The 24880-nt window shown below is 33.5% G+C and overlaps 1 long non-coding RNA gene across 2 annotated transcripts in view; it reads right to left on the reverse strand.

Moving 5' to 3' along the window:
- LOC129004211 (uncharacterized) overlaps window positions 1–23618 on the reverse strand; it is a 119813-nt gene extending 96195 nt beyond the window's left edge. Inside the window, exon 1 of one of the 2 annotated variants that reach the window (XR_008491682.1) lies at window positions 23410–23617. This is a non-coding gene — a long non-coding RNA (uncharacterized LOC129004211). Of the gene's footprint in view, window positions 1–23409 lie in introns of both variants that reach the window. The other variant, XR_008491683.1, reaches the window with a different exon arrangement.
- Window positions 23619–24880: the final 1262 nt, after the last annotated feature.

Raw genomic sequence — 24880 nt, forward strand, 5'->3', positions numbered from 1 at the left:
ATTAACAAATGCGTGTATTTGACCTTTTTGAACGACCTTTGGTTAGCTACAATATGATCCGGCTTTAAGTGCAGTAGCTAACCTTGTAATCAGTCTGTTTATGTGCAAGTCATATTTGTTGACGTAATTAATATATAGAGGCCATAACTATCAACAGACAGGTACATTTCTGATCCGAAGCCAGAAGAATAATTGTACTTTCATGTCTGTGTAGCTTTGTTTATGGTCAGGCATTTCAGATACTTTGATTATATTTGGATCCTTATTGATAATACTGATATTACACAATCTCAATGGTGAGTCGGTGGCTCAGTTGGTAGCGATGTCGTGGGTTCGGATCCTGGTCACTGCCGCAAACATTTTATCAGTACAGTTCACCTTCGTATTGTACCGACTTACCCTTTGCTTTGCTGGATAAGTTCCACGCTAGATCTGTGGTCTATGTGGACGGACAAATGCAAGGTTAAAAGAGGCCGCTAACCTCTTAAAAAATCATTAAGTACAATATGATACACTGCACGAGGATTGGCAAAATTCAAGATGTAAAAAATATTATAATCTAGTTTAAAGTTGGTGTTTTGATATTTTAAATATTAACTGAAACGGTTGAATGTATACAAATGGATGGATTTAAAATGTCCAAACAAAACGGGCTTATTGTTATTTGTAACACACGACCAAATATCTGTCCTCTTTCCTTTCATGTATTAATTATTTTCTCGATCCTCCCATTCTCTATTATTTCTCGTAGGTTTTTAGGGTTGCGAAAGGTTTACTGTTACCAGACTAAACGATTTAATACGCTGCAAACAATGTTACATACTGTATATAATATTCAGAGAGATATTTTGTTTGTGTGTATTAACAAGTGTCATTTCCATGTTCACCAATAATGTTGATAAAAAAAATAATTAATATGTTTTTCAAAGACCAGCATATTGAAAACCCAATAAATGTAATTAGACTACATTATTATTTACTATCAGCCTATAATTACAAATTAAAATTAATATCCTAGTTAAAATACTTATTCCCAACACACAAATAAAGGAGTAATAGAAAAGGTTAAAGCAATGGAAGGCATGAATCTCTGTAATAAATTTAATAACAGAGTTTTGAGATACAGTAATTACGTCCTGTCCTAGTTAAATATTCAGGAAGAAGGGTCAAAAGTACATCAATAGCAAAACATTCTCTTTGATAAACTTTATGAACCTTTTCGTTTGTCTGAAAAGGAAAACAATGTAATTTATCGTGGGAATTTAATTTATAAGCGCAACGAAATTAGCCTTTCATGAGATCAAACGGAGGTTAATGTAATAACGTTAAGAAAGTTTATTTTGGATTTGTATTTCTATAATAAACCATCCTCAAAGCCTTTGTTTACTGAATATTTGAACTTCTATTGTAATAAAAGTCCGCCATCACCTTACAATTTAGTAGTAAATACTTAAGATAGTTCTGAATTTTTTTCTCATTTGAAAACTTAACTAAAAGTAATATTGACTTGCAAATATCATGGTGAAAATCAAACCAGGCAGTTACTAAGTAAGTGAATAGATTTATCTTGCAGTAGGTCTATCGTATGGATATGCATGAGAAAGTCTGTAAAAACATATTCATGATTTATGGCATAGCTAAAAAGATTAAAAATATACAAAAATACTGTATGATCAAAATAATTATTATTTTAAGGAATACAGACTCATAAGATGGGATATTTAAGCAATTCGAGATGGAGTACTATTTATTTAAAGTTTTATTAATATTTACAGCAGGCCCAGTTTTAAGATATACAAAAATATACTGATTTTATTTATGATCAACCCGGCAACGTTCTGCTTATTGGGAAGCAAACCCAACTATTTACGCGCTAAACAGATGTAATACGTAGCCAAAACTTTGCAAATAAATTGTAGCTCGATACTTGACTTGCACATTTACACCCTTTGCTTGCAAGTTGAAGCCAAAACTATTGCACTAGGAAACAATGAAAACTCTTACAAAATGCTGTTTTATTTATTAAAATTTAACTTTAGATTATTGAACTATCTAACAGTCATTATAGTTTGCTATTTTTTAGATACATTGCACGTAAAAACCTTAGACATGTACTCGTAAAACATATAAGCCTCCAGGTTAATATACTCATGGAACGAAAATATATGGCAAATTAATAGGCTATAAATTGTAGAGATTAGAGTAGTACCACAGTCGCATTGCTGTACTAGTACCACTAACGTTTGAAAAGCATAATTTAATTAAGGTTTCGTTTAGTTCATTTTAGGCTTTGGGATTCAGTTTTCAATTTTTAAATAATTCCGTTTTTTTGTCTGGCCCTTCAGGTAATGAAAACAGCAACAGCTACAGTATGACCCGACTGCTATCATAGACCTCTAATCCAACATAAAGCAGAGTGAGGGAGGAATGGCGGTAAAAGTTTCAGATCTGTTCAGGGTCTGTGTCTGCAACAGTGAGACATAAACAAACACAGTGTCAGGAACTCAAACTCAGCTCTGGTCTGTAGTAGGAACGTAGGCGGTCTCTGTGGCGCTTCCGGGAAGTGCGGTTGCAACTTGGATGTAGGAACTGTTGCAAAAGTTAGGTGAAAACGCATAGTGAGTGCGACACTTAAGGCCTGTAAACTGAACAAAATGTCTAATTGTAACGAAGAGTCAGAAAAAAGGTTATCACTCCTTGAACACAATCCGGACAGATGTTAAGGAAATACATATTTTCCGCATGTCTTCCCTAACCAAAGTGGAGATTTAGTTCCCTAACGTGGTACGTCTTCAGGGTTTAGCAGCATAGGCATGATGCTGTAAAATTGTTTACACCTAATATGTAACAGTACATGATAAAAAATCAAATGCGGAATTTTCCATTCTGTGGACATTTAACATTAAGTATAAATGCTGACTTTTAACAGATTCCTTACCGGCCGTCAGTCCTCTCCCCACTCTGTAACGTGTAGTCTGTAATATGTAATATGTAGCTGTTCATGTAGTCTCCTGACACCCGGTAGTGAATGTGTTAAGATAACTAAGAATAGTAATACTACAAGACAGATAGATTTGGTGTAATATCCTAAAGTACGTGTAATAGAACTTAGTCATTTAAATTTAAATATTTAACTAATAAATTTAAGAGTATATTTTGTGAATCTGGTTAAAAAGTAAAAGTACCTAGATACCATGCAAAGGAAACTTATAAGTAGCCGTAAAAGTTTCAATGGTTATTAAACAGTCAAATGACAAAAAATATCGACTGGACACATAATCGATCTTTCTTACAATAGAACCAGCGCTATTATGATAGGGAAAAGAACCACTCGGCTATGAGGCAATCTTAAATGGTCATAGCGTGTTTTCCATTCCTTCATATAACACCCATATCTGGTGTTAATAGCTTTCAGGAAATGTTTTGACATTTTTCTATCTGTGATGATAGAACGTCTCGTTGGAACTATCCATGAATTCAGTAGCTCTGGCGAGAACGTGGACGATGTATAATCCAAACGGTTTAAAAAATATTGTTAACTTTGTTTACAAATTAAAATTGTTATATGGAAGTTAAGATTTTTTCAATTTATGATTACAATATTTATTGGAGTGAATTTGATTGAAAGAAACTATTTTTATTAATATTTAATGAGTCTGTATGAACAAATGGTATGTTTTAACTTATTGAAAGTTTCGTCAAATGATTTATTCAAATGACAAGTATGTAATCAGTCTTAAGAAGATAACATTATTTGGTCGTTTGGTGGAAACGTACCTACTTATTTGTGAAAAGCATATTATAGACTCTGGATTTTATAAAATTACGTTTTGTATGGATAATTCAAGTGTATTTAAATTCTGCAACGTTCGAACAGTCATTTTTCTTACATAAAAAAATATAACCTGGATGTTTTAAAGCTAACACAACCTTATATAATATACAATTTTGTTTATAATTTTCGCATCTTACAACAAGTCTATTACCACAAGCATAAGGTATAACTACACTTATAATAACAGAAACTCAGGAATTTGCACACGGTAAAAAAACTTAAAAACAAACCAAAAGACTGCTTTGGATTTCGTTGTGACTTACTGATCGACCCGTCTACATGGCACATATGTTTCTCAGATAGAAACATCCAAGTACCGAAGAAAGTAGAAGTTAGGTACCGACAAGTTATCCGTCCCAAATGTTCAGGGGACAGGAATATGTTTACACAAGCTGAACAACATCGGCCCCAAAGGCGAACATGGAAATAAATTAGGAGTACGTAACTGTCAGGTCAGGGGAGGTGTGGAGCGGTGGAGCATCGCCCGTAGGTGTTGATTTGTCTCCGGTCCTGGTGTGGCGATAAAAAACGATATAGAGGTAATTAGGACCAATAACCCGTGCGGTGGTTCTGGACCTGTGAACGGCTTAAGGCGGCTTACGGTGGCCAGAGAGAGAGGGAGAGTAAAGTACGTCAGAATTGAAAGGATAATGAGCTGTACATAGTCTTGTAATGTATGTAATAGGTCGAGCTAACAATTTGAAAATCATCAATAGAATGAAATAAACAAGGTAATAAACTATGGGGGGAAGGATTCATGGAGTTTAATCGTTTTGATAATCCCATTGTCTGAATGTTATCTGACGAAAATTTCCCAGTGTATGCTTCTGGTGCCCTCTATAAAAATGCTTCTTATGTATTTAGTACGATCTTGACAGACAAGAGTTAGTTATAAAACCATAAATTTAGAAAATCATATAAAAATAAATAATCAAATACCAAATATCGACTTATTTGAATAATAAGACGGTTAAGAACGGTCTGAATTTGATTATGGTAAACAGACATGGTCCTGACGGTATTTCGGGTATAATTTCGCCAACCAGTTAGACCACACGCTGATTTGGTCTACAAATTGCTTCATTTTCCCCAGAAGATCGTTAATTGGCGGATTGACGGCCATGATTATACGGTATCGCGATAACTAAAGGCTGCCTAAGTCGATTGACTGATTTGCCTTTGGAGGATATCTGCCGCAATGTGTGGGTGGACGGGAGTTTTAATTTGGTAGCCTTTTATCAATGTAAATTGGCTCTGAAAATGTCGTATGTCAACCAAGGAAGAGTTTACTATCAATTGGGTGTCCTTCGCCTACGTTCTTGTGGTCCTAATGGGTCTTATCTTATACTTTGTTCAATTAGAGTTTTAAATTTGAATTATAGTGGGTTTATAATTAAGTGCAAAATCTCTTTTGATATGTTGGACTATAGATGAAAGGTACTGAATTAGAGCTTTTAACACCCTGTTTTATATGTCCATAATTATTAGCAAAGGTTTCTATTGGGCAAATATAATGCCTCAGTGCTATTATCGTCGTTCTAGCTTGGTGTTTCCCTGCTGATTTAATTGTTCTTTGCACTGAAAGACGTCTTCATCCCTACTCAATATCTATCACATCTACTATAGAAAAACTACACGGACAATACACACAGTATTCTGTACAGATTTTTGTAAAATATTTCTATTCAGGGTAACTTACGTAGTAAACAACAACTAATGGGTTCAGTGACCTCGCTGACTGGTTCATCAGCGGGAGACGTCCACAGGATGTGCTGATATCAGGAGATGTGTGCTATCAGCAGCTGAAGCAGCCCGTCTGGCAACTGTGTGTGTTCAAGGCTATTATTCGGTGACTCTGAACGAAACTGAGCAAAGCCCTCACACAGAACTTGTAAGCTAACACTAGTGTTACGGAAATTATTATAGTTTGCAATGTAAAACTTACGCTAAGCTGAATAAAAATACAAAACATGGTAAAACAATTAAAAAGTTTGAATTTAAGAACAGTCTGTTGTTTCTGATGATTTAGAACAAGATCGACGTGTCCTCAAACATCGGATTCAAAATTAATACAAATGGATAACAAAACAAGATGATCTAGGTGACTAAAAAAGAGTCAATATTATAACGAAGTATTGAAGTTAACTAAAAAATCTTTTATATTCGAAATAATTTTTAGTTATGTCAAAACTAAATCTTTTTAGATTATATGGTTAATTATTTCAGAATCTAACAAAATTAGGTTAACTGTAAAACGTATACTAGCCAATTAGAAAATTACTGAAAGTCCTAAAGCGAAACAGTTTTATTAGCATTGAAGAATGTGTTAATTATGATCTTATTGTGCATCATAAAAATATAAACTGAATTAATTGCGAATAGTCGTCTTTCATTAAGATTCCTAACTGCGTGCATAATTAACTAGAACGCATACTGTAGCGAACCGGGATACGGTTTAAAAGTAGATCTTTCATGTCATACAACTACTGCTATAACTGTGACTCATTAATGTTATAAGGGTGATAAGTCTACCAAGTTGATGGTTATGTACAACACAGGCATAAACGCTCGTATCGAAACAATTTCTGAACTACTGGTCCGCGGTATTTGAAAATTTAAGTCTATGAACGTTGTGTAATGCAGACAAACAATGTTTGAGAGTGCAGTGTCATTGTTTTAGAGCCTTAATATGTTCAAAACTTGTGTGTGCTTTTTAATTTTACGAGTTTATGTCTCAGTTCAAAACTCTAACCTATATCCCATTGAATAATTACAATGTTTCAAACAGCCATTAACATGAAACATATCCATCAATCGCTTTCTACGCGTTAAAATGAGAGCAATTTAGCCTCCTACTAACCTTCAATAACTCTTGTAAACATATGACGTGTTATGAAAGTAAAATAGTGTAAATCAGTCAACCTTGCAATTAGCCTAGTTGCATTACTGCAGTCGAGCGATTAGTGCCCGGCAACCGATCAACCTACAGTTCACAACATCACGGCAATGATCGCTCTCCGCTAGCGCCGTTCCGATGATTCATTGCATTTATATTGCTTCATAGCTTTGTTTACCATAACATCATGACTGCTAAAGGACTTTGAAACTCTTCCCATATATCTCCACTACTGCTGTTTCTCACAGTCAAGTTGTGTTTGTGTTTAGGACTTGCTAACGTCGGTTCTCCTTCGTGTTAACTAAAGTGGAATAGCAAAGTGTTGTGGAAATGTTAACTTTTAATGGGATAATGTTATTTATAATATTTTAAGAGGCTATTGATAACCTCAGAACACGGATTTATACACTTCAGATTAACATAGAGCTAATCTTTGAAGTGTTAAGTAAAGTAGAACCTAGAACTTTTTAAAATGAATAATTTTACGTCTTAGGCTTATCACAATTTTTCTCTTTTAACTTTTACAATGGCAGTAGACTCTCAAATTCGCACCTTATACGTAAACACTTTAAACTTGTAAAGGACAGAAAGTAAATATACGTAAAAGGGTTTGTATTTATTAAGCCATTTGTAAGGCGATAATAGTGTATAAGTATTTTTTAAATATTTTATTTGATCAAAAAATAATATTTTGGAATGTGGCACAGTATTAGACGTATCAACCTTTTACAAAAACCCGATTATGGAGAGTTCATTCTCTTTTAAACTAATTTTGCTTAATGTATCGATGTTTTTATTTATGATACATAAAAAAACTAAAACACCGAGTAGTTATAATGAACACGTTTAAGTCTGAAGGTTCGATTTCAAGTGAGAGCGATTCTGGATCTAGATACTATTTGTTATTAGGCTATTTATTAATAATAATGACATCTCACTTGATCGAAGTTGATGGTAAGAAGACCACGGTTTGGACAATTCCATTTATAAAATGTAAGAATGCAAACGTATATAAATGCGAAATAAACACTTGGCTAGAATTATGGCTGCACATAAGACTTAGATTGTTTGGAGGATAGTTTCCAACTGTGACAATATACATAATGTCGCATTAGTGACATATCTTAAACGACCAAGCCGCATTCGGACATTGATACAGATCGGTGGTGGGCAGAAATGTTGTGCGTTCGCCAAATGGTAGAATGCACTTTGGCAAGTCATCATGACTGACAGCGCCATAGTTGCTCCCACTCATTCGATCGGAAAATTGGCAAATGAATAACTCTATTATCAACACTCCAGTGTAAAAGAAACTAACTTAGAGCCAATATAAAACTATAAAAATAAAGCTTCATTGCTAGATTGGATTAAGATAGGAGACCTACTCTTAAATAAATGAAGACATTGATTGTGCATTTGGAACGATTCCCGTTTCTAAAGATAGGGCGCATTTATAGTCTAGCAAGTTTTCATAAGTAAATAAGGTTTTATTAGTATTTAAGCCTGATGAAAATGAGTAATGTAGGTTGAATATAACGTGATGTGAATTCTTTGTAAGTTTTACATGAAATCAAACAATTTATTACTCATTTATAACATAAGAAGGTGTGTGCTGTGCATCATAACATTGGTCTCAGAACGGGTACACACTAGTAAAGAATTTGGGTTATTAAAATAGGCTTAAATGAATAATATCCAAGACTGGATAGGTTAGAGAATTTGATAAGAAGGAATTCTTAGATTTAGTTATTTGCCCCACACAGTTTAATTTTGAATTAATCTTTCTCTGTATTATAATGTGCGACAAATATAGAGGGAAAATTTACCTTTTGCAACAGAATTCACGAATATGATTCACAGTAAACTTTGATAATTCAAAACTTTGCAGAGAGATTAATATCCATGGTGTAAAATTACCTCAAATAATTAAGGAGGTAACAAAGTCCTTAAAAGATGTACTGTTAAAAATACTAAACATTTACTATAGAGTAGATGTTACGAGTTAGGAAATTACTTGATATAAATTCAAGATCAAAAGATACAGAACATTAACGTGACTTTCTGCGAAAATTCATGATACGCGGATTGATTTATATCTCCTCGGATAACAAAACAACGCGACTGGACTACTTTGTTCCGCTAACACTGAGTAATAGCATTCTAAAAGACGTGTTTAACCGGTGGGCCCAGCCAATTAAGAACTTTATTTTTGGTTTCACCCGCCAGATTTACAGCCCATATTTTTTGAGGCAAAGGAAGGGAACGTCTGGCCAACTACTTTTACAGAATATATTACTTTCGAAATATATTTTTTCTACAAAACAATCTTACAAGTCACCTACTAGTACTAGTCACCAAATGTTAATAATTTTGTGAATGTTGTACTAAGCTTTGATAGGCTACGGAATCTTCGCCTATACGCGGTCAACAATGGTAAATGTATATAAAACTACAGTTTTATATCCTCAGTTACATAGTAAAATACAATATTACATTTTAATGTAATAAAAACATATTGCATTAAACATTATTGTACCAATAAATAAATATGATTGAAATGTATGCAAAAAGATTACAGGAATAAAACGTTTTTGAGGCGACCACACTTCAAATGGTAATTTTTAAAATGAACGATTACTTGGTACGTTATACCAATGATTGACTGTTGTTGTATTAATAGTCAAAGGTTATACTTACTGTATATTTTGTCAGGTATTCCGATACTGACAAAATATAATACGAAAATAATCACACAATAATATTATTGATTGTTAAAAACACTTAAACAGTTGCCTAATAAATCATTTACTCCATGTAAGCTATTTTTTTGAAATCTACTTTATTGCTCCCAATAGTACTAATTACATAGTTATAACACTCGAAAACCCACTAATTAGAGTTGAAAACAGAAAGCTTTTTTGTCTGCTTCGACAACAGCACGTGTGCCCTGAATTGTTTGTTCTCTTGATTGAAATGTTTTTACTTAAATTTTATACTATTATCCATCCAAACTACTAATTTCTAACTTTTAAATAACCACCGTTTATCAATCTAAAATTGTGATTTTAGTACTGTTTATACAGAAAAGTGTTTAATTTTTTTTCCCCGAAACAAGATCAAATGTATTACGTGTTTGCTTTACTTAAAAAGGAGGTTAGGTTTCAACTAAATGAAACTCGAACTAAGTGGACCTGATTTGATACCGAAGGTTTTTAAGTAATCAGTTAACATTTAAAAGAAATAATATATTATATATTACAAGAAATGAGACTAGTACAAAACGTTGTTTGTTTCTATTTCAGTATTTATACTGAGTAGTAACGAGCAAACGATTTTGATTTCCGCATAAGAGTTCGTTATGTGATAAAGTTATATTGTTGATACTATAATGTGAATAGGTTTTTTTATGGAAAAACATAAATTATAAATTGTGAGAAACTGGTTGTAAAGATTTATTAAGCAGACTATAAGTAACATTTTACAGAGCACGGATTGGTCACTAAGGTAAAGAGTAAAATACCCATAGACCTAATATTACTTAATTAAAAAAAACAGACAGAAAATGACATTTTTTTCAAGCAGCGAATGAAACTTTTAAAAAATTTAACGGTTAACGGTTTAATGAAACGGGTTTTAATTAAAAATTGTTTATTCTAGTCTGAGCACTATGAGTGGTAATGGAAGCAGTGTCTAGTCTATCTCTGACGAAATAATGACTTGTTAATGACATGATAATGATCCCTCAAGATGTCAACTTCTGCCCAACACTGATCACAGTTAGAACTACTTTTGTAGTCGTCCAGTAACGAACTAAACCTGGCTCAATTAAAACATAAAATACTTTTTATGGGAAGTTATAAAGGATTGAGAGATTCAAACACTAATTTATACTCTTTGTTACTGTACCTAAGTAGTGAAATCTCAAAACTCGTTTAAGCAATTTGATTGCCTCTTTGCTTTTAATTTTGTAAAAAAATGAATTAATTATAAATTGTAAAAAATAAATTATTGAAAATTATACGTTATTGAGCTCTTTAAAATGTTATCGGGAGGATTTAATTATCACTTACTGAAAAAGTGTCAAGTAATCAATCTGTTAATCTAATGAATCGGGAAAGATTACAAGTTACATCACCAATAACTGTTGTATGTTAATTATGTAACGATTCAGTAAATACATTGGAAAATTAGCGCTTTTCACCGTTCATAGTGGTTTTCAGTTTTGTAAACTATTTTGCTTCGTTAAAATTAGGTAAAAAAATATCTAAAATTTCTAAAAAAGGATTATTGAGTTTTAAACGATACTTTCACTCCACTTATCTTGCCTTATGCAACATTTGCTCTTCTGATATGTGAGGTCTGCTTCGGGAGCTAACGTCGTATCTACGTCATCATCTAGCCAAATCATTGATTGTGTAAATAATCCGACATAATTACATAAAATACAGCATTATAAAAAGGTGCAAGATTAAAATTAACAATTATCAATTATGAGTGAAGGGTGCATGAGTGTAAAATGACGTGAGATTATCTGTGTAGCTTTGTTACTGAATAAGATCATCTTATTCATCCATCAGTCAGGAGAGTCAGGATCATCTATATAAAGCTCAATGATTAGGAACAGCTTGGCTCGGTAGCGAACCATCAAACAGCTACCGCCATTTCTCAGGATCGAACCGGTAACCTTTTGATTTTTAGGTGAGCACTTTAACTCAGCTACCCAGCCAGTCTATACACATAACTATACCAAAAGATCTGGGTAGTCTAGTAATGAGTTGCTTTAAAACATCGATTCTGTCGGAAATAGTTTCGTTTGATAAATTACTACGTTGTTATCGAAATAATGATCCAGAAATGCAAGATGAATACAAGTTGAATTAGAGAAAGTTGAGTTGAAAATGGTTTTTAAATGTATCACATGCTATCAATTTTTCGTATTTTTATTGAAATGAAGTAAATTGGTTGACAAATAGAAAAGTCTATAAAACTCTTGAACAAATCTAATTATAAACGGGAAAGTAGATACTGTAATACAATAAAGTCTTACTCTGATTAAAGGCAAAATCAAACATTCACAGATTGCAACCACTAAATGTGACATTCAACGAAACTCTAATTTAACAATGACTATTCAGCTTACGATTAACACTATCGGCTCGACAGTATGTAATAATAAAACCAAACATACATTGTCGTAATTGTGTTCTAGAAACAAATTTAACACCTACCTACATGAAACACGCTAAAAGAACTTTGAACGAATGAGTCTGATGGTCTAGGATCAGCACGACTACAACCAAGTAGTAGTATAAGGTCTATAAAATATAAACCTATAGTAATATAAGTTATTCAGTTTCCCCTCATACTGTTTAAATTAATTTAGAGCGGCTAGAGCTTCAACTCAATTACTAGGTTTTAGTATTTGATTGTACGTGATTGGTTTTAGTAAAACTACAAACTTAAAAGCAATAGTATTTCCTCAGATTGTCCTTGATATATTGACATTTGCCGATGTTTTTGTTTGTGAGGGGGCAGATGGAGGTATTGTTCGAGAGATTGTAAAGGGTTTTAGCGAGTCTGACAGCGGAGTCTAGAGTCCAGCCAGACGTCCGTCTTTACCCATGCAGCCCAGAGGGGTTGTGGCGGGGAATCTTCTAGGAAAGACTGGTAAAAGCCCGCGAATTTAAGTGTCATTTCGGTCGGAGGTACTTCAAAAGCTGGAAATTTGACCGTTTTTGCCTACCCTCACCAATTAGTTTCATTGAAAGTAATTGACAGCATTTTAAAGAAAGAAATTATGTTTTAGAATTATGTTTTATTATTACGGATACAGATACAAGATGACCTACACTCACGCATTTATAAATGTAAAGTACAGTAATTGTTATGAGCATTGGAGAACGAGGTAATATACTTTACGGATATGTTAATGAACGCAATGCCATTCACGTAAGATCCAATGTTATCCAGTCTAATTGCCCATGGTTACACTGCATATAAATAGCCAGGATTACTATATATATATAGTGACAGTAAATAATTACTTACAGTTTCACACTGTTGTGAAACCTTAATCACGGTAAACAGATGAGGTTTTCTACTGACATTTGCATAAATAAGAACTAAATAGAAGCCAATTGCAGTTGGGTGCTTTAAATTATTTAGCAGGCAAAGCTATGTAAACGAGTTTTGGATATAAGTATGAAATTAGTGAGCATTTTATTTAGCAATTTAGTTATACACACCCAACATTATAGAGGCAAAACTCAATTTTCCTGCTTAATCCAATGAATATCTCTTTGGTTTATGCATTTGCAATGGTCAGCTGTGTAGCAGAATCAAATGACTTCATTGAAAAGAATACGTGAGGTTAAAGTAAAAGTAAATAGATTCTATGATAAGAATCAAAAGGTTGATTCCAGGCAGGTAAAAAAGATAAATAAATAAATGTAACAGTTCATATTCAATTCTTAAAGTATAATTAAATACTACCTTTTATTTAAGGTTCGTGCCCTTAGGAAAAGCTTGTTTTGAAATATCATAATTTCTCATCAATACCTTTTATTTAAGTATGTGGTTGTTAGGTGTTAGGCTTGTGGTTTTCTCAAATGTTCCTTATTAGCGTTATGTATCACGTATACCATAAACGTACAAAAAAACGTACCGCATATACGTTTATAGTATATTTTCAGTTACATGAAATATTTAAGAGATACAAATTTTATTATATTTGTGTAATAACGCCAACTTGTAACATGCCAATAAAATTTTTTCCAATTAATAATGAGTTTAAGTAAATACATTTTTTCTATAATATAAAAACAATGATTTATTCAGCTAAAAGATGTTTGTGAATATATTTCATATTTTATAATTATTGACTATAAGACATTTAATTGAAGGTGGCGATTGAATTCGTTTGAAAATTTAATAACTCACAATAATATTAAATCGTATGCAGAATGGCGGCAAATTCCAAAGGTTATCCAGGAAAACATGATGCAATATTTGTTTGTAAACAGCACGCGAGAAAAAGAAAACAACAGTTATGGGAAGGGCAACAGCCTGTGGGGCTGCCCCAAGCCACCCTATTTAGCCTCTGAAAGGTTTTGTCAAGTTTAATTTACCACGCCCCTCTTTTGTGAAACTTTCCAAGAAGAGCACATTGTGTCATGTTCTCTATTCGCAAACCATCACATCCCTAGGTCCAGGGTCTCCGGTCCTCGCATCCGAGGTGGAGTTCCTTATTGGGTTTGTTTGAGAATCGTTCTAAACTTCCCTCTTTCTAGTATAAATATGTGTGATGGTAGGAGTATCTGGTTATTAGCACCAAGACTGATAAAATTGAAGCCTTTTCGTGCTCTAGTAATTTAAAAGACTTCAATGTGGCTAAATCCTCGTGTATACATTCTTTTATAGGCCTGAATACATATGAACTGCCATTGGTGAAGATAAACAAATCCAGGAAAGTAATGAATTATAGTTTTTAACTGTTTTACAAGTTTACCTTTATAGGTGGCGGTGTTTGGATGATGACGAAGATGTTAAAAAGCTTTTATAGTTGCTTAAACAAAAATACTAGGCATTATGAGCACTAGAAAAACTAGCTTGGTATTTTTATAATTTGATCTTCTTTGTATAACAACTGTTACAACACAATTGCCCAATCCCATTGACTTTGATTATTGGGGTTTGATAAATTTTCTTGACTAAAGAACCAGCTGAGTTAAGTCAGTAACAAAGATATCATTACTGTATATAATCAACTGAAAGTTCCCTAAGTGCAAAGAAGCATTTTGTTCATAAGGTTTTATAATCTGGCTTTAAAACTTTGGACCGTTTGAAGATGGTATATGTTGAAAGCTATTTTTTATATAATTTGCTCCTTCAAAAAGGAGAAAGTTTATTGCGGTGGTGCTACACCATGAGTATTTTTAAATATACAACTTAAAAAAAAAATTGTTTGGATTGTTATAAGTCAACGAATCAAAGCATTTTCTATAAAAATCCTCACAGGGAACTAGTAGTGCAACCAAATGAACACAGTTAATCAATTGACTCACGTCGAAGAAGCGTCGATCACGTTTATTTATTTATATTTTCACAAGTTGGGCCGTGGCCAGACGTGCGTCCACAGCAAGGACGAAGCTTGCACTTCCTACCTCAGATATCCACTTGCCTCCAGGTACAGTTCCATAACCATTACACCATTACCATCAGTGGCGCCTGCATGTGTGGAACGATTGCTAATCTATCTGGTTACAACCGATAATAACATCCCATTACGCCAATTGATTTCAAGGGTCTGAAATGGCTTTCATTTCCTCGTCTGCATAGTGTGGGAATTCTGTTTAAAAATGAAACCGTCTATTACTATTTGTGTGAGTTCATTTCAGTGCTTTTAACGATTTTTTAAGGAATGTTAAAACTCTGGCCTTGATGACATTTATTTATTTTAGTTAACTATTTGTTTAAAGACATTACAAGATAATAAAAAAAGATTAATAAAAATCGTGCGAGGTCTGGGCCACGACTGATCTATGAGCATTATGGGACTTGGAATGTGAGACTTTCTAACAATATCTGATTCTATGACATTATTCTAAAATTACCCTAATTTAATTATGTGACTATTCGAAAACATTCATATAAATTAAGATATTCAGACATTGTAGCACTCCTAAAACTAGTTTGGGAATTAGGAAACTTTTCTAAAATGTTTCTTTAATACATTGGGAGACAAGTTGAAGATCACTGAAATATTGTGACATTTGGACATCGTGAAGTAGATCCCTAACTTGGATTCTACTCTTCTTAGGATCGAACTAGCAAGCCTTTGGATATAGAGACAAGCACAATGTTTACACAACTACCAAGTCAGCTAACATACACCGTGACGAAGTTGAATGCTACTCACCTAACAAGATTACAAAATATTATTGGGTAGGCCTACGTTTTGAATGATTTAACTTAAGAAGAAAATGTTTCGTGAAGTAAACATTATTTTCTCTTGCTTTATTAAACCTGTAAAAGTGTTTGAGTGGAGTGAAATTTGTAGGAATTTAATTTACCCGTGCCAAGAAATCACAGGCTTGCAATTATTAACTATTTATACACTTTCGAAGTAAACAATGAACTCGCTCGGTAATATTCAGTGTTTGTTTTAACATTTTAACCGTATAGAGTTAATTTGTTGTTGCGCATACATTTTTATAAGTAATACCTGAGATGACTATACAGTACAGTACTAACATTTAAGTTTAATTGCATGGAAATATTATTTTATTATATTTTTAAGGGTCATACTTAAAATATAGGACTGTATTTTAACTATTTAAAACACCTAAGAAACCGTCTATGAAGGTCTTTTGTTCAACCCACCTCTATGCCCATTTTGCCACATATAGGCCTAGGTACGCAAATTGATAATTTTTCTAATAATTAATTACAAAAAAACTGTCTTCATAATAAAACTGCACAAATTGATAAACCCATTCAGGGCACAAAGATTTTAATATAAACGTGGAAACTTTGGAGTGATGTGCCTCTCAGCACGAGACGAGATGTATTCCAAACGACTTCTGGGAGCTATTAGTAAATAGTTGTGGAACAACAATAGTCATTCAAGAGAAATCTACTTCATAGGCCAGACAGTTCAACGGACTACGTAACAGTTTATGTTACGATTCTCCTGTAAATTAACATTTCCTAAACATATTTAACTTGACATTGATAGAGAGAGCTTTTTAAACACATTGATGACGTTTGTGAATACTATAATAACTGAAATTCTTTTTAGATAGCACAAATCACGTGCAAACATTGTTATGTTAACTGTCATAAACTGTGCATGTTTGTTACCTTAAAATTTTCATTTAGTAATACAGTAAACTCTCACTATCATGTACACTATTAATATGGATGTTGCTCATCCAGACAGCTATGTTTAATCGGTTTGTGAAAATGGTATACTGCTAAGATATGATTGCGTCACTGTAAATTACATGGTTTTGATGCCGATTCACAGTGCTTCAGTAGTTAACTTTTTTTGAGAATACACTATTCAGGGGTCTTCGATATCAAGAGTGTATTTATATGCAATGGTTACCAAATTGACCCCAGAGTACCAATGTCATTCTTCACATTTTGTTTCTTTTACTTAATACAGAAGACCAAACCCCAATTATTCCAGATAAATTAGTATTTAATACGCATACAACCTTGAATTAAGGAATTCAAGAAATGTTGCTCTCATCAATGTCGAGGAAAGGGGAATCAACATTGAAGTAGTGATGTAACTTAATGTTAAGTACATACGATTTTTAGCTTAACCCCAAATGAATCAAAGTATTGAATGTTGACGTATTTTTACTCTACTTCCTCGGTGTGTGTGTATATTCCCAGCCCCTCAGCCAACCAAACAAGAGACGACAGTAGAGGCGAGGAATCATAAGAGACAAAGAGAACTCCAGTCCTGGAGTGTTTGTGTGAAGATAAAACAAAGCGAGCAAGTTTACTTTTGGTAAGTGAGATAAGATATTAGACAGGCTACACGGGCCTTGTACCGCTTGTGGGAGAGCCTTCGTCAACAAATATCGACCCGGAGTCTCGTTCAATTGATTAAACACCTCCTACCATCCTGAGATTAGTGGTACAAGCCCCTCAAACACACTATCCATTAGGAGCATGTCGCACAAGATTTGTAAGACTTGTTGGTTTTGTCGTTTTTCTGGTCCGTAAGAACGAAGTAATGCAAAGGAGGTCCGTAAAGTAGGACTGGTTGAATTCGAGTCCAACAAAAAGAGGTTTCTCTAATGCTAGATATTTTATCAAGGTAAAAAATAATTTAATTTAAAAAGTTGTATTCAGTCTCTACCAAATTTAATCACTGTAAAGTGAAGACGCGTCTGGTCTAGTGGTTTTAGGTTGGTTCTTCTGTCTTGGAAACCATAATAACATTCCATTTGTAACAAATATGCTTGATCAAAAGTTATAAATCCATACAACCATTATTCGTCTTATTAAAATATCCATAAGGAAGCTGAAAATAGGACGTATGTTTGAAAAAAGTCAACTTTAATTTGTATGAGTTTTGCTATAAGATCTAAATAGTTATAGTAGAAACACATTAATAAATGCCCATTAACAACATCAATTGGTTAAAAAAGTAAATATGTGTACTAATGAAATATTATTATTATTATTTTGCTTATAACTTTATAGTAGAAAGGTAAATTTATGTAATGTATTTTTTTCTTTTCCTAGACAAAAAACGTAAATATTTAGCGACATAAATTAACAATACTTTAAATGACCAAAAAGTGTATGACACGTTTCATGAGCATAAACATCTAATATTTTACAGTTCGTGAAGTATTTTGACAATATATATTAATTACACTCCTTAACCCTGAACGTACGTGCTCTATGCATCTTAGACCCTCTTATAGGTCTAAAGGGACACATACAGTAGAATAAAGACAGTAGATAGACGAGGTGTTTAATCTTGATTTGTCAATCTCATATATTATCTCTTAATCCGATTCACAGGAAAGGGGTTCTAAATGAATACCCCTCAATTCCATTTATAGCCCATCCTGCTTGGCAGTGGTGGTTTTGCTTTAACACTAGCAAATGTATTCAACCGATGTAACCGCAGGGAACCGCATCTCTTTGACCACACCAAGTGATGGAGTTTGAATAGAATGGTTACTGTTTGTTTACTGTACTATAGTGGAAACATGGAGGCAATTTAGTAAAGCACATTTTTATGTTTAAGTTATATTTTTTATTTACTTACTTTCGATTAGGAACTTTTAGAATTCCTACGAGAACAATAATTACTAAAATTAAAACATGTCCTAACCATAACAATTACCAATTAGATAATTGGAAATTAAAATGCGCAGATGCTGCTAGTTGCTTTATCCATACTTCCAACGGGATGAGGATACAGAAGAGAGTTATGGGGCTATTTGCATGTACCAAAATACATACTCAACATTGATTTGAGAAGAAAAACTCAACTGTACTGCTTAAGTTTAACAAAATTATACTTGGGTCAGTCAGTTGTGGCAGAATAATCATCGAGTTCCAAACATTAAACGATTAGGAACGTAGCTCGAGAGGATTTTGGACATGAATGGGTCCTTGTGTTATCCGTGCTCATAATCTATCTTTGGGTGGAATCTCAACCTTGTGAGATACGTAGTTTTTGCGCTCTCCCAAAACAAACAGATACACAAATAAGCAGACAGAAACCTCTCTTACGTTGAAATATTTAGAATAACTCACACCAAGTTGTGAGTAGCATGATCTCTTGAAACAACAACTCGCCATTATAACGGCAATTCATTGACCTAATTGTATACAGCAGGCTTACGCTGTTCAAAGAAAAGTTTCACTGCCCCTGGCGTGAAGATTTCAGGGTTGTTGTATTCGTGAGGGTTGTTAAACCAATAGCAGTTAATTCTGATTGGCAGGAATGATGCACATTGCTAAGGGTTGAAAAACTTACATTCTCTGATAAAATGATGACAGGAGTAAAATAACTTAATGCAATTAATAGTGGAAATTGTTCGTACGGTATCAATTCGAAGTTTGGCCTAAACTTTAAAAAAAAAATTACAAATCTAAGCTGGACGATCATGTTGATGGAATAGAAGAACTACTGAGCGAGTTGAAAGTTGAATGGCTAACATGTTTACACGCTACATACATTTATATAATGTAATTATGAACCTAATTTAGGGTAAATAGAGACGAAAATTGAGAATATCATACCACATGTAAACAAAAGTCTTTCCATATAATGATATTCTATAGTGTCTTTCTACTGTCGTCATAAGAGACTAGGCTAATTGTATGTTGTTCAATTCTGCTGTTCAATTCAAAGTATTGTTAGAAAGGTCAACAATCAATAAATCAATCATTGTGTACTAAATTTATTTTAGCTCAACCAACCAAATAATCATTATCATAAAGTGACAGTAAATTATCCAACAACATAAGGTAGAAGTTGGGTAAGGAGTCAAATTAAGGTTTGAGCATAAAAAAGTAAAACAATGAAGTGCATCATGCTGTCTTAATTTGGAAGATGGAGAACTAATTTTAGAAATCAATAAATAAGACAAAAGTAAGCAGTTTGTGCATATATTTGGTCGGAAGCCAAGAGACTCTCACTGATCCTCTTTTGCGTTTTTATGTCTCATTAGATCGCGCCTAGACTTGCTGACACATTTGTGGAACGGCGACGTTGACTGAGAGTTTGAAAAACTGAAATTACGGTGGTTCCACTGTGGATCTACTGTGAAAAAGTAGATCAATTATCGTTATTTATTAAACAAATGCGAGCGTTGTAATCTTCATAGATCGATACTGATTCACTTGTACTTGTCTACTAATTTCGGTCGAATTTAATCTTGTAAGTTAAGTATTTGATCGCGAAATGCCATTTAAACGTACTTTTCAAAATGTAATTACAATTTAACTACAGGAGCTTCCTTAACTTCATTCGTTGTTTTATATGCGAACAATTAGGAAAAGCACTATAGTAATTTTGGTATTAAATCAACACAAATCTTTCTCTGTGACAACTACCTAAAGCGTATGATATGGACAGCTGAATTTCCCACTGTTAAAAGACTATGATATTTAGTTCAGAGTTAATGAATTTCTTAGTTTGAACAGTTCTTACATAATATGAGTAGTTCGTTGATAAACCCAATGGTCTTACAAACGATACCAAAAGAAAACACGGATTTACACTTAGAATCCATTTTAAAACTTTTAAGAGTAAAATTACGTGGAAACAAAACAATTAAGGACAACTAGTCTGACGGTCAAGCTGATATCAAAAAAGCGAATTAGAGCTGATATTTAGACTGATAGGGCGATAGAGGTAGCAATTATTTGTCTACGTATCAGTGGAGAAAAATATACAAGTAATGGCTCCATTATGTTTTGTACGGAGTACTGATAAAGAGTGTAAAATCTATTAACCAAGACAATGCTGATATGCAGACTGATATAGTGGTGATATAAAGGCAGTTACACCTTACTTAAAGTACTGATATGCAGACTAATATATTGGTGCTACAAAGGCAATTACACCTAACATACAGTGATCATATGCATACGGGTATGTTGTTGGAGTTATAAAGACAGTTACACCTAACAACAGTGCTTATATGCAGACTATTGGTGCTACAAAGGCAATTACATACGCACACCTAACATACAGTTATGATATGCAGACTGATATGTTGGTGCTATAAAGACAGTTACACCTGACATACAGTGCTGATATGCAATCTGATATGATGGTGCTATAAAGGCAGTTACACCTTACATACAGTGCTGATATGATGGTGCTATAAAGGCAGTTACACCTGACATACAGTGCTGATATGATGGTGCTATAAAGGCAGTAACACCTAACATACAGTGGTTATATGCAGACTGATATGTTGGTACTATAAAGGCAGTTACACCTTACATACAGTGCTGATATGCAGACTGATGTGTTGGTGCTCCAAAGGCAGTTACACCTAACATACAGTGCTTGAATATGCAGACTGATATGTTAGTGCTCCAAAGGCAGTTACACCTTACATACAGTGCTGATATGCAGACTGATATGTTGGTGCTCCAAATGCAATTACACCTAACATACAGTGGTTATATGTAGACTGATATGTTGGTACTATAAAGGCAGTTACACCTTACATACAGTGCTGATATGCAGACTGATATGTTGGTGCTCCAAATGCAATTACACCTAACATACAGTGGTTATATGCAGACTGATATGTTGGTACTATAAAGACAGTTACACCTTACATACAGTGTTGATATGCAGACTGATGTGTTGGTGCTCCAAAGGCAGTTACACCTAACAATACAGTTACACCTACAATACTTAACTTTATGTTTCAATACTTTTCATAGTAGTACTCAGTAGCACTTAGTAGTTACTGAGTAGTACTCATTATTGCAGACGTGGATAATCCACACCAGGGAGTATCACGTTCACATTGCATGCATGTAAATATCCAAAATTCGTGACCTCCTAGTAGCTGGATTACAGGACGACGCCACTGTCTCAGTCTAACATACACTGACATGTGCATATTTATATTTGTAAGATATTTGAGACATCTTTATTTTAAGACATCTATTTATGACATTTAATGGCAAATAGATCATAAAAACCAATAAAACTTTAGCTATATTATAATGATATTTTTAAATAACAGTTTTGGTATGTTAATTTATTATTTTTAATTTTCTCTATTATGTCATTGTATGGTTATGGATGTGTGTAATGGAGGCTCCTCAGTTCCGAAAAGATTCTCGGGGTTATATAACGACCTGTTATTTCTCAGTAGGCTAAAATAATGACGTGGAATTAAAGGAGAGATTAACGTCTGATTCGGTAATCTCTAAAAATAGGCCATCTTCTTATTTTCAATTGTTAGTATAAATCCACAGAGGGTTAGTTCTTAATATTTTGGTTTTTAGACAAGCAAAATTTTGAATGATGTTATTGCTATTACCTCTCTTTAAGTAGATATTCAAGCATGACGCAATGTATACCTAACAAACATAATACTATAGCCTACATCTTTCTCTGCAGATGAGAAAAAATATAAGAAATATTGTTTAAACGACTTTCTGCATGTGTAGTCTACATATTCCTCATTTTATACTAGACAACTGAATGTGTTTATAACCACCCTAGGATGGAACTGTTTGATCAGTGGTTCAACCTAAAAATATAATCTTTACACTATAATAAACAAGTATAATAATTACCAAAGGATCTTGGTAGGCAATTAGGTTGTAATTTATCTGAAGAGTGTTATTCTATTAAAGTAAATTATGCATTAGATTTTGTTTATATGAAATGTTTATTTTAGTAAGTCTTAAATTATTAATTAAAAGTAATCACGTTAATCCATAAAGTAAATAATGCATTTTATAATACATTCCAATAGACATTTTAATTAGGGAACAAAGTTTATACACCACATTAATGTACGCATTAACATGTACACATGTAACAGCATTAATGTAAGTATTTAAAATTATAGAAATATTCTAGGCCTGAAACCTTTCTATGGCGGGAACGGTTTAGAAAATGGAAACATTTCACCGCCTACTTTAGTAACGGGTGAAAGGGAAAGTAAGTAAAAATAGGCAAGCACTTAAGTTCGAGTGATTGAATGGGATTCATCATACACTCAATGTTTATGGTAGAAATATTGATCCTAGCTAAGCTTTAAGGAAGTATTGAGCAGCTATTTTGTTTCATAGCGTTTCATATTAGTACAGCCCCGAAAAGAGTGATCATTCGATTTTATTATTTGCAATAAAAAAAAAATAACTTCCAATAAGTTTTATAGACAATTAATGAAAACCCTAGTATAAAACCAATATCTCAAAACCAACCACCAAACTAACTGTAAACGATTCGAACATTTGTAATGATTTACTCTTACAAATCTTAGTAGGCCTATCCAATATAATAAAAATCATGTTTAACTTCAATATTTACAACAGGAAAAATATTCCTAACACAATGAAATAATTTCACCGGAACAATAATTTTTAAATTTTTTCAAAAGTTCTACATTAGATAAATTTACCTACTTACAGAAGAAAAAACATTACAAACCTTGCAATTCTTGGTAATATCCAGGTAAATCACAAAACCACAACACACCACACTGACGTACGTATCGGGTAGTTGCCGCGCATATCCTAGACTTACACGCACGCGTGGTTCACCACAGACTGAGGTAGCGAGCGTAGAGCGTTACCCCCTCCCCTACCCTAGCGGACCTAGGCGCCACGGAACCGAGGTAGGTGTCCAAGGGGGTAGATCACCGATCACCGAGGGTACGACCTGGAACATACATTGATCGTAAGAAGATCGTGCGATAGAGGAAGATGGGGGTTTTAATGGAAGAATATATGCAACTGTAAGGATTAAAGGGTTAATAATTGATTTTTAAAAGTTTTGGTCGTGAAGGTTCATGCAGTATATGTTGACCTTACATTTACCCATCACAATAGGCCTAAGATTCAGCGGTATCTTTTGAATTATAAAATACAAATTTCTTCCTCTTCGTTTAAATAGTCACAGTAAATATAGCGGGATATAGACCTGAAGAAATTAGTGGGCTATTTAAAAAACTTAATGTGCAGTCCTTCACTGAGTCAACTGTGTCAAAATCAAGTCGCTCTAATTCCTTCGTATAAAGGAGCGTTTCATTTTGACACCGTCGTCGTAATATCTTAAATCCACATTAGTAGTGGTGTTATACGAAGTTTGCAGCCTATGACCTTGCAATAGAATAGGACAATCAAAGTAGGCATAAATTTAGTGTTATCGTCAGAATAACCTTCAACTTCTTTCTGGTACTGAAAAGTACCCAGGCAAATGTAGCTCGGAATGTGAACTATGACGAATCAAGTGCCTGGCAAGGCACTTAAGTTGAAACTTACTTAAGCCATTTAGCCATTTAGTCGAAAATCATACTTCCGGACGAGCCATCAACACAAAACTTGTAAATTTTTGGGAAAAAATGAAATTGTGTAATTTCTTTGGGATCCATAAATCAAAATTACGGTGTTTAAATCTAATTTTGAAACTTTTTTTTATAGTCACATTCATCAAATGAAAATATCCTTTTACGCAGTACAAGGACACAAAAACTAATCATCTTCGAAAATAATAATTAAATCAAATATTTAAACAAATATATAAGTTATGTATACCAAAATGTAACTGAGAAAACTCACAACATGGAGATTCATCTATTTAATTTACAGCGTCGGAGTTTATGAAAAGCTAAAATTACAAAGTTACAGGTAAATACTCGTATTTACATTACAAACATCACGACTACAGCACAAACGCTTCAGGCATCAACATGTTTTTGTACAACGATAGCAAAACTCTCTTCTGTTGATTTACAGTTAAGATATGTTGCACGATTTATAATATTTCATTGCAAATTCAACAATTTATGTTCGTGTGTTTGTACATTAATCAACACTGTTAATGAGTAAAACACGATTAAATTTCTTCAATTATATTGGATGTTAAAATAATCCTCTCCACCTGTTACTCTATTAAAGTA

This window comes from Macrosteles quadrilineatus, unplaced genomic scaffold, assembly GCF_028750875.1.
Source record: "Macrosteles quadrilineatus isolate MER2022 unplaced genomic scaffold, UCM_ALF_1.0 Scaffold_9__3_contigs__length_116548681, whole genome shotgun sequence".
NCBI lineage: Eukaryota > Metazoa > Arthropoda > Insecta > Hemiptera > Cicadellidae > Macrosteles > Macrosteles quadrilineatus.